This window comes from Pelobates fuscus, chromosome 4, assembly GCF_036172605.1.
Source record: "Pelobates fuscus isolate aPelFus1 chromosome 4, aPelFus1.pri, whole genome shotgun sequence".
Classification (NCBI taxonomy): Eukaryota; Metazoa; Chordata; class Amphibia; order Anura; family Pelobatidae; genus Pelobates; species Pelobates fuscus.
In genome coordinates, this window is record NC_086320.1 from 154,701,957 (window position 1) to 154,713,424 (window position 11,468).

Consider the following 11,468-nt stretch of genomic DNA (forward strand, 5'->3'; position numbering starts at 1 on the left):
GGGCAGTGTTTGTGTATGGGGCAGTGCTTGTGTATGGGGGCAGTGTTTGTGTATGGGGGCAGTGTTTGTGTATGGGGCAGTGTTTGTGTATGGGGGCAGTGTTTGTGTACGGGGGGCAGTGTTTGTGTATGGGGGCAGTGTGTGTATGGTGGGCAGTGTTTGTGTATGGGGGCAGTGTTTGTGTATGGGGTAGTGTGTGTATGGGGGCAGTGTGTGTAAGGGGGAAGTGTGTGTAATGTGTGTATGGGGGACAGTGTTTGTGGGGCAGTGTGTGTGTGGGGGCAGTGTTTGTGGGACAGTGTGTGTATGGGGGCAGTGTATGTATGGGGACAGTGTGTGTATGGGGGCAGTGTGTGTATGGGGACAGTGTTTGTGTGTATGGGGGCAGTGTGTGTATGGGGGCAGTGTTTGTGTGTATGGGGCAGTGTGTGTATGGGGGCAGTGTTTGTGTATGGGGGCAGTGTTTGTGTATGGGGCAGTGTTTGTGTATGGGGCAGTGTGTGTAAGGAGGCAGTGTTTGTGTATGGGGCAGTGTTTGTGTATGGGGGCAGTGTATGTATGCGGGAAGTGTTTGTGTATGGGGGGCAGTGTTTGTGTATGGGGGCAGTGTGTGTGTATGGGGGCAGTGTGTGTATGGGGGGCAGTGTGTGTAAGGGGGCAGTGTTTGTGTATGGGGCAGTGTGTGTATGGGGGGCAGTGTGTGTATGGGGGGCAGTTTGTGTATGGGGCAGTGTGTGTGTATGGGGGCAGTGTGTGTATGGGGGCAGTGTTTGTGTATGGGGCAGTGTTTGTGTATGGGGCAGTGTTTGTGTATGGGGGCAGTGTTTGTGTATGGGGGCAGTGTGTGTATGGGGGGCAGTGTTTGTGTATGGGGCAGTGTGTGTGTATGGGGGCAGTGTGTGTATATGGGGGCAGTGTTTGTGTATGGGGGCAGTGTGTGTATGGGGTCAGTGTGTGTAGTGTGTGTATGGGGGACAGTGTTTGTATGTGGGGCAGACGTGTGTATGGGGGGGGAGGAGGGAAGGGAGGCTTTTTAATAAATAAATAAAAAATTATTTAATAAAATAAATATATTTATGTCCCCCCTCCCTTCTTACCTTTATTGAGGAGGAGGGGGGACATTTCTGGATCCCTGGTGGTCCCAGTGGGGAATCCCCGGTGGTCCAGTGGTTACAGTGAACTCTAGCCCGCGCTCCAGGGCTAGAGTTCACTCTCGCGAGATTTGGAGCGTTGCCGTGGTAACAGCGGCAACGCTCCAAATCTTGCGAGAGGAGGACCCGGAGGAGCTGCGGGCTGAGCTCCCGGGTCCTCTCTCCTCCCTCTCCCTCCCCTGCCGGCTGACAGCACAGTGCCTGCGGACCGGGGAGGGAGATCTCTGATCACCCTCCCCGCCGGGGAGGGTGATCAGAGATCTCCCTCCCCGGTCCGCAGGCACATTGCAGGGCTGGCGCTTGAGCAATGCCAGCCCTGCACTAGCTGGCAGGGGTGGATCTCGGGGGGGGGATCCGCCAATGGCCAGACCGGCACACTCACTACCCGGCCCGGCGGCACCATCATACACTAAGGGGCCGGCCGCAAGGTAACTATTGAACGCGGCCGGCCCCCTCAGAGTGTGCCACGGACAGGCACCCGGCAATACCTAATTGAGCATTAGAGCTCTGCAGCCCCCAGGTGCCGCGGCCCACCGGGAAATTTCCCGGTATCCCGGTGGGCCAGTCCGGCCCTGTCAGCATTAAAGGAACACTATAGGTTCAGGAACACAAACATGTAGTCCTGACCCTAGAGGGTTAAAACCACCATCTATCCACCCTGGTCCCCTCATGCCTCCCTAAATATAGTAAAATCTTACTTGTATTCAAGTCTGCAGCTGCTTATTTTGTGCCTGTTTCCTTTAGTCCTGCCCACTGCCTGCTGACATCAGCAGAAGTGGTAGCCTGATCCAATCACAATGGTGGTAGCCTGATCCAATCACAATGCTTCCCCATAGGATTTACTGAGACTGACAAAGAGGCAGATCAGGGGCAGAGCCAGCACAATTCAAACACAGTCCTGGCCAATCAGCATCTCCTCATAGAGATTAATTAAATCAATTAATTTCTATGAGGAAAGTTCAGTGTCTGCATGCAGAGGGAAGAGACACTGAATATTTGGATGCATTTTAGGCAGCCACAACCCAGGAAGGATCTCTAACAGCTATCTGAGGAGTAGCCAGTGAAGTTATCACTAGGCTGTAATGTAAACACTGCATTTCCTCTGAAACAAGCAGTGTTTACAGCAAAAAGCCTGAAGGTAATGATTCTACTAACCAGAACAAATACAATAAGCTGTAGTTGTTCTGATGACTATAGTGTCCCTTCATACTAACTCTACTCTAACAGGAAGAAATACTCTCTACACCCTGTTCCAAATTATTATGCAAATTATATTTTTCTAATTTACCTAAATAATTGATGTAAATAACAGTCAGCATAATTCTCATGTTATCAACTATTAAGAGTACAATTCAAATTTTATTGAACAAACCTCCTAATGATAACAGTATTTTATTAAACATAAAAAACTTACAATGCACTGTTCCAAATTTTATTACATGACAGGAGGCTTCGTATTTTGCATATCTCTCTTTACTAAAACTCCATAGCAGTAAAGAAAGTGATAATAAGAACCAATCAAAAAACAGTAGGAGGTATAGTATTCCCAGTGAACAGGCTCCACCCCCTCTTTCTTTACTGCTCCATCAGCAGACAGGTCAGAATATTGAGCTCCTCACATTTATTCATTATTTGTTTTATTTGACTTTGTTATAACCCTGTTATTTACTGTTTACACTCTTATTCTTTATTCTTTTCTTATACCTTATTGCCTCATTTTCTGATATTTTCTATTTGCTTGGGGCTCCTTTATTTACCTTTGCCCTTTTGTACTCTGGGCACCCTGCTTATCTCTCCCGGTTTCCGTTTTATTCCGGGCATTTTCGCCGTTTTTTATTCCCCTTTCTCTAAGGAATCCTTGGCTACACAGCCCTTTCCACTCCCGGCCGCCTAACCGTGCGTTTTAACGCTCCAGCCGGCTGCCGGATCTACTTTCCCACACTTTCAGTGTGACGGCGGCCATCTTGGATCTCGCGAATCGCGAGACCCGCGGCCGCCATCTTGGAGCCTCATACACACTCGGTTGCTGAGATCTGCATCTACTCGGAACCTCCAAAGTAAGCATATATATTTATATCCTTTTCTGCTCAGGTTTATGTTAATCCGCCTGTTGTCACATCTAGTTATTCATTCATACTCCCTTACTGTTTCAGATTGCTATCAACTCACATTGCTCTCATCCAGGCAGGGGTCCCCACAGACAGTCTCTGTTACTCCTGTGGTATATGTGCACTATAGGGCTCAATACCCTGTGCTCCCTGGGGTCAAACCCCATAAAGGTGAATGCCTATCAGAGCTCTACTGTTGTAACCTCTGTATACTGGGTGCTGCCCAGGCTGCCTATCAGAGCTCTACTGTTGTAATCTCTGTATACTGGGTGCTGCCCAGACTGTCTATCAGAGCTCTGCTATTGCAACCTCTGTATACTGGGTGCTGCCCAGACTATAAAACCCAATACTACCCTGCTGGGGTTATACCTGGTACTGCTGGTACCATAACTATCGTAGGATACTCTCCTACCGTTGACCCCTGCCTTACTGCCCTCTTACCAGTGCCAAGTCCTTACCAAACATTATGGAAGACTCACAAAGTACCCCAGTGGATTTTCAATCCATGGTTAATGCAGCAGTGGCCGCGTCTATGGAAAAGGCCCTATCACACATGATGGCCGCTCAACCAGAACGCTCCAAGCCACGCCACTCACGCCAAGACACTGAGTCTGAAGACTCTGAAACCCAGTCTAAAGACGACACCCGGGCTAGTAAACGCCATTGGAAAGGGGAAACAGACCCCAAACTGAACAAAGGCAAAAGACCCACCAAGCGGAGCAAAACGACTACATATGTCGCCCCTGCTCCTACCCAAGTACTATCCTCAGAGGAGGAAGAAGATATCGATGGCACTATGGCCATCTTGGACGAATGGCAAGCTAACACATCCCATTCTGACGACGACGCCTGGGACTCAAGATCTAAACCCTTTCATACAGGGGATTCAGACTCTCTCGCTGCAGAATGGCAATGGACAGGGGACAACACCCTGCCTCAGGACGAAACTATTCTGGACCCCATGGGCCAGACACTCTTTGATCCACGTAACATCAGACACCCCCGCTCGACAGACTGGACACCCCCGGAACACCTGGCTAAGTTTATGCACTTATGGATGCGTAAACCCATGGACAAGGTAGTTCGCAACCGACTGAGATCGGAATGTCCCCGCCCTTCCCTGCCAGATCAAGTAGCCATGACACCTGAATTCGACCAAGTAATCACTACTTTCATGAGTAGAGGCGGTCACAACCCCCGCCGCGGGGTGGAGAGGGGATTCAAAGGAGTCCAAGACAAGCTCCTAGATACCTCCGGACCCCTATCACGCATTATGTACCTGGCAGACGATGCTTTCCAACGGGCAGACCAATTCGATGCCGATATGGTCAGGGAATGGGCTCATGATATCCGCGAATGGGCTCAACGCGTTTTTTGTTTCCTCGGAAACGCAAATGTGGCCCTCTCATCTGAGAGGCGTAAGGCAGCACTTCTCCACATAGACAGGAAGTTGGTGGATTTGGGCACCAAGGAACTCGGACCTCTGGCACAGGGCAAGTTATTTGGAGACCCTTTCCTAAAGGAATTGAATCGCCACGTCAACGTCTTTACCTCATTGAGTAAAGCCCAGACCTCAATGAGGAGGGTTTTCAGACAATACCCCACTAGGGGTGTTTTTGGACAGGCTGGCCGCCACAGGGGCCGTGCTGCCAGCCGTTTCTGGCCATCAGGCCCCCGATCCTCAAGACCGCAACCCTTCTACCCAGAAACGGGATACCGCCAACCTTTCACCTTCTCAAGAGGCTCAGACAGGGGACGCAGTACCCGAGGACGTGGCAGATCCCGCTTCACTCCAGGTAAGCTATCATCTACCTATGACCACCTTGCATGCAGGCCGTCTCTCTCTTTTCTTTCAGAACTGGACGACCATTTCGTCAGACGCTTGGATACTCCAGACGGTACAGGGATACATCATAGATTTCGTCAGCACACCCTACCAAGAGTCCCCACCACGACCGATCAACTGTTCGACAGAGGACTCCAAGCTCATCCAAGCCGAACTTCAGGAACTCTACAACAAGGGGGCGATAGAACCCGCCACAGACGCCGGAGGATTCTTCAGCAACATTTTCTTAGTGAAAAAGAAGACAGGAGACCTCCGACCGGTCATAAACCTACGTACACTCAATGCTCACGTGGTCTACCGCCACTTCAAAATGGAGGGAATCCACCTTTTACGGGACCTCCTACAAGACGGCGATTGGTTCACAAGATTGGACCTCAAGGATGCCTACCTTTCAGTACCGGTTCATATCGACAGCAGATGCTTCCTCCGCTTCCTGTGGAACGACCAACCATGGCAATTCACTTGCCTCCCTTTCGGCCTCAGTTCGGCCCCATGGTGTTTCACCAAACTGTTGAAGCCGGTAGTTACTCATCTGCGCGCAAGAGGAATTCGCTGCATTATATACCTGGACGACCTCCTAATCTTCTGCTCCGTCAAATCAAGACTCAGACTACACACATGTTTTGCCATGGAACTCCTAGAATCCCTAGGGTTTACGATAAACCATCAGAAATCCGCTACAACTCCGTCCCAAACCATACAGTTCCTGGGCTTCGAAATCGACTCGGTCTCCAGCACGCTGCGTCTACCGACGACCAAGATCACAGCGATTCGGAAGGAAATCCGAAAGACGATCCGATGCCAATCAGTTCCCCTTCGCAATCTAGCTCGAATCGTAGGCCTCCTCTCGGCATCCATCCAGGCCATCTTCCCGGGCCCGCTCCACTACAGGGCGATGCAACGCCTCAAGGCATCCTTCCTCCGCTGGAACCCCACTTATGATCAACCTGTACCAGTGACGGCAGAAGTCCGGGAGGAACTTCAATGGTGGCTGGACAGCATGCAGGCCTGGAACGGCCGAGCTATCTTCGGCGAAACCCCAGATTTCGTGCTGGAATCGGACGCCAGCCTTTGGGGTTGGGGCGCCACGAGCGAGGATGTATCGACAGGGGGAACCTGGACTCCACAGGAACTCAACCTACACATCAACTGCCTCGAACTCCTGGCAGGCTCCTTCGCCATACGCAGTCTGGCAAAGGACAAATCAAATTGTTGCATTCTCCTCAGGATGGACAACATCTCAGCCGTCCGCTACATCAACCGCTTAGGCGGGGCCCGCTCACGACTCCTATCCGAACTCATGAAAGAGGTGTTCGACTTCTGTCTCCCACGCAACATTTCCCTCAAGGCGGAATATCTCCCAGGGCAGACAAATTTAACAGCCGACTGGTTCTCTCGCCATTGGAGAGACGGCAGCGATTGGATGCTGGATCCAGATATATTCAATGCCCTCTCGAGAAGGAGAGGACCCTTACATCTAGATCTCTTTGCATCCCGCAACAACAGACAAATGCCAGACTTCTTCAGCTGGCTCCCGGACCCAGAATGCAGAGCAGTGGACGCTTTCCTCCAGACCTGGCCCCCCTTCGGTGCCTACGCATTTCCCCCATTCGCCATGATAGCGAGGACTCTCCACTATCTGAAGACACACCAGATCTCTCTGCTACTGATTACCCCCCTATGGCAGAGTCAACCGTGGTTCCCGGACCTTCTAGCACTATCCTACGCAGATCCGCTCTTACTGCCGTCCCATCCGACCCTCCTCAGGGATCCGAAGGGGAACCCCCATCCGCTAATAATGGAAGAGAGACTCTCCCTGGTGGCTTGGACTCTTTCCGGGGCACCTGGCGAGTCAGCGAACTATCGCAGACTGCTAGGGACCTCTTATGGGAGTCGTGGGCACCGGGGACGAGACTATGCTACCTCTCTGCTTGGACCTCCTGGTCCTCTTGGTGCTTGGAACGGGACCTCAATCCACTTACGGCACCTATTCCCACCGTCCTGAACTTCCTGACGTCACTTTTTACAACAGGAAAATCTTATAGGACTATTAACGTAGTCCGATCAGCGATCTCAGCGGCCCATATCCCCATCCAAGGAATTCCGGTGGGCAAGGATCCTATGGTATGTAGACTACTGAGGGCCATGAGACTCAAACGCCCTCCGGCCCCCAAATACAATCATCTATGGGATGTGGACCTCGTCCTCAACTTCTTAAGAGAATGGCCGCCTAACGACAGACTCTCACTCCGCCAACTGTCAGCCAAAATGACGGTATTGCTCTGCCTAGTATCCGACGTTAGAGCCTTCGAAGCCAATGCCTTTTCAATGGATCCTGAAGGGGTGACATTCCATGTCTCCCGACGCACCAAATCTAACTCTACCACTATTTTTTATCCCTTTTTCCTCACGGAACCTCAATTGTGCGTGGTCGCAACCTTACGCAGCTACATGACGGCTACCGCCTCTCTCCACCCGACTCCCTCCGGTCAACTTCTGATCTCCTATGTCAAACCTCACAATCCAGTTTCCTCTACCACTATCGCTAGATGGGTACGCTGGATCTTGTCACTGGCAGGCGTGGATGCCTCTTTCGGGGCTCATTCAGTGAGAGGCGCGGCTGCTTCTTCGGCCTTCACAGCCAGAGCTTCACTATCAGATGTCCTACGCACGGCTGACTGGTCCCGCAAATCCACTTTCCAGACCTTCTACTTTAGACCGAACTCCTGCGCGGCTTTTTCCTTATTACATCAGCGTTAAAAATGCAAAATACGAAGCCTCCTGTCATGTAATAAAATTGAAGATTGTGCTAGCTTTAGTGTACTAATAATCTTAATTTTAATAAAGACAGGAGGCGAGTATTTTCCCACCCATACCCACCCTTTCGGTTTCAAATTTTTCTATACTGTCCTTCTCCTATTCTCCTATCTTCTACAGGGAACTAGTCTCTGCTCTCCCTGCATATTCGACTGTTCTACATATTCTGTAGATATCTTAGATCATGACTATTATGCCCTGTGGTTTCTTTAATAAGAAATGTATGTATTACCTGTATATTACTAATTATATAATCTTACATAAAAATACTGTACGAATGTCTCCCATGCTTTCAAAGTCTCTCAACTAGTACCTAACCTATTCCACACTCTCGTTTCAGCGTAACTCAACGTGGACCTCCAACTATCGCTATGTGGATTATCCCAAGTTTATCCTAACTGGTTTGGATTGATTCCCCCAAGTTTTCCCCTACACTCCACATGGATGGTCCTAAGACATTCGGATTTATTCTTCTGTTACAGACCCAAGACTGGTTTCGACTCAACTTTATTTGAACTTTGCCGTCTGCGATGTCACTAGTTGAAAGAGGGGGTGGAGCCTGTTCACTGGGAATACTATACCTCCTACTGTTTTTTGATTGGTTCTTATTATCACTTTCTTTACTGCTATGGAGTTTTAGTAAAGAGAGATATGCAAAATACTCGCCTCCTGTCTGATTACTCGCCTCCTGTTAAGATTATTAGTACACTAAAGCTAGCATAATCTTCAATTATTACGCACACTAAGTTTCAAAACACTTTATAGGTTGTAAAGAACTGAAAATTTTCATTTGTTGTTTTTGCAGCATATTTACTGAAATCTAAAGCTATTTCAATCAAACTTATAACAACAATTTAACTTTTTAAACATTTTAACAGGTCACGTTACATTTCAACATAGAACCCCTTATTTGAACAATCCTCCTAATGATAACAGTATGTTTTTAAACATAAAAAACTTACAATGCACTGTTCCAAATTATTACGCACAGTAAGTTTCAAAACACTTTATAGGTTGTAAAGAACTGAAAATTTTCATTTGTTGTTTTTGCAGCATATTTACTGAAATCTAAAGCTATTTCAATCAAACTTATAACAACAATTTAACATTTTAAACATTTTAACAGGTCACGTTACATTTTAACATAGAACCGCTTATTTAATAGCAGCTTCACAAGTCTTGCATTCATTGAACTTGTGAGTTTTTGGACAGTTTCTGCTTGAATTTGTTTGCAAGATGTCAGAATATCCTCCCAGAGCTGCTGTTTGGATGTAAACTGCCTCCCACCCTCATAGATATTTTGCTTGAGGGTGCTCCAAAGATTCTCAATAGGATTGAAATCAGGGGAGGATGGAGGCCACAACGTGACTTTTTTATCCTTTTATCCCCATAGCAGCCATTGATACAGAGGTATTCTTTGCAGCATGAGATGGTGCATTGTCATGCATGAAGTTGATTTTATTACGGAATGCATAGTTCTTCCTTCTGTACCAGGGAAGAAAGTGGTCAGTCAGAAACTCCACATACTCTGCAGAGGTCATCTTTACACCTTTGGGGACCCTAAAGGGGCCGACCAGATCTCTTCCCATGATTGACTCCACCACTGCCTTGCTGACGTCGCAGCCTTGTTGGAACAGGGTGGCTGTCCACCAACCATCCATTACTCCATCCATCTGGACCATCCAGGGATGCACGGCACTCATCAGTGAACAGGACTGTTTGGAAATTAGTCTTCATGTATTTTTCTGCCCAATGCAGCCGTTTCTGCTTGTGAGCATTGGTTAGTGGTGGCCGAATAGAAGGTTTATGCACAGTTGCAAGACTCTGGAGGACTCTACACCTTGATGTCCGTGGGACTCCAGAGGCACCGGCAGCTTCAAATATCTGTTTGCTGCTATGTAATGGTATTTTAGCAGCTGCTCTCTTGATCCGATGCATGGATCCATCAGAAATCTTCCTCAATGTGCCTTTATCTGCACAAACCCGTTTATGCTCTGAATCAGCCACAAATCTCTTAATAGTGCGATGATCACGCTTAAGTTTTTGTGAAATATCTAATGTTTTCATACCTCGTCCTAGGCATTGAACTATTTCACTCTTTTTGGCAGCAGAGAGATCCTTTTTCTTCCCCATATTGCATGAAAATGGTGCTCTGCTTAATAATGTGGAACACCCTCCTTTAGTATTTTTTCCTTAAATTAGGCTCACCTGGCAATCTAATTATCACAGGTGTCCAAGATTGTTTTCAGTGATCAAAAGAGCCCCGAGACACAATGCCATCCATGAGTTAAACTGAAAAACAAAATATTTAATCTTTGTGACACTTAAATAAAATGTGCATAATCATTTGGAACAGGGTGTATTGATATCAGCACTGGAATACCCCCGCTAAATAGATACTAAAGATAAAAAAGTGTTTGTGACTACCATCTAGTTGCAGTCTGCAGCATTGAAGGGGGATCTTCCTGTAATGCTGCAGCCCAGCTGACAAAAAAAATACATGATTACACCAAGCTTTCAAACAAAGGATCTAAAGCTCCATTTAAAGAGCTAAATGCAGTGCTCACTTTGAGCACTGCATGTAGCTCATCTTTAACCACTAAGTATGGCCCCAGCTGAAAGAAGGAAGACCAAAGATTTAACCCTGTTCATACATAATTCCACTTGGTTTAAAACCACCATTTAAATAGCTATATGCAATGTTCACTTGACCACAGCATACAAAGCATGTGTCACTCTGAGGTCACTAAATATGGCCACAGCTGACAGAGGATTTGTCGATACCTGGGTCTTGTTAGTATGAGTAGATATGTAACCCTGATGACACCAAGCTGCAGGACGTTTCATGCTATACTAACAGACTTAAAGCCAACTTTGTTGAGAACAACATGGAACCTCCTCACTTCACTAATGGGTAAAGGAGTGCCCTTTGCATCTGGCCGTCAGTACAGAGCAAGCATACAGAGAAGAGGAGAAATGAAATACTCTTTCTATTTCAGCTCTTCATCTTCAATGTTTGCACTGGTTTTGCCTTATCCGAACTGGATAGTCATGTTATTTGCGAAATTGTTAATATGCATTTTAAGAAAACTAAGCATGTCTTCGCGAAAAAAAATGGTTATCACATATTATGGGTGAATTTTAATGTATATTTAATGTTGTAAATTCTACAGAAGAGATCGTTCACCTTTGCTTTTTTCCCCTCTACTGAGGAATTGGTATGCACCTTCCCTTTCTCTCTACTAACACGTCATGTACCTACCAGTCTTGATTCATGCCTTCCAGAGATCATCATTGGCTCTTTTATATCTCTTCTTTTGACAAATTATGTTATTTAGTTTCCAGTACTATCTTTATGTCCGATATACCCAAAATGCCATCTGGTGTCCTCATCTTTCTCCCTCTCTCATATGTCATGTTAACTGTCTGCTATCTTCTGAGAATTTGGAATTCTCCCCTATATCTTAAATGTAACCTTTGTTATACTGAACCATCCATAAGATTCAAATTCAATTTCATGTTGGCCTCTGAGATTCTACCCAGTGT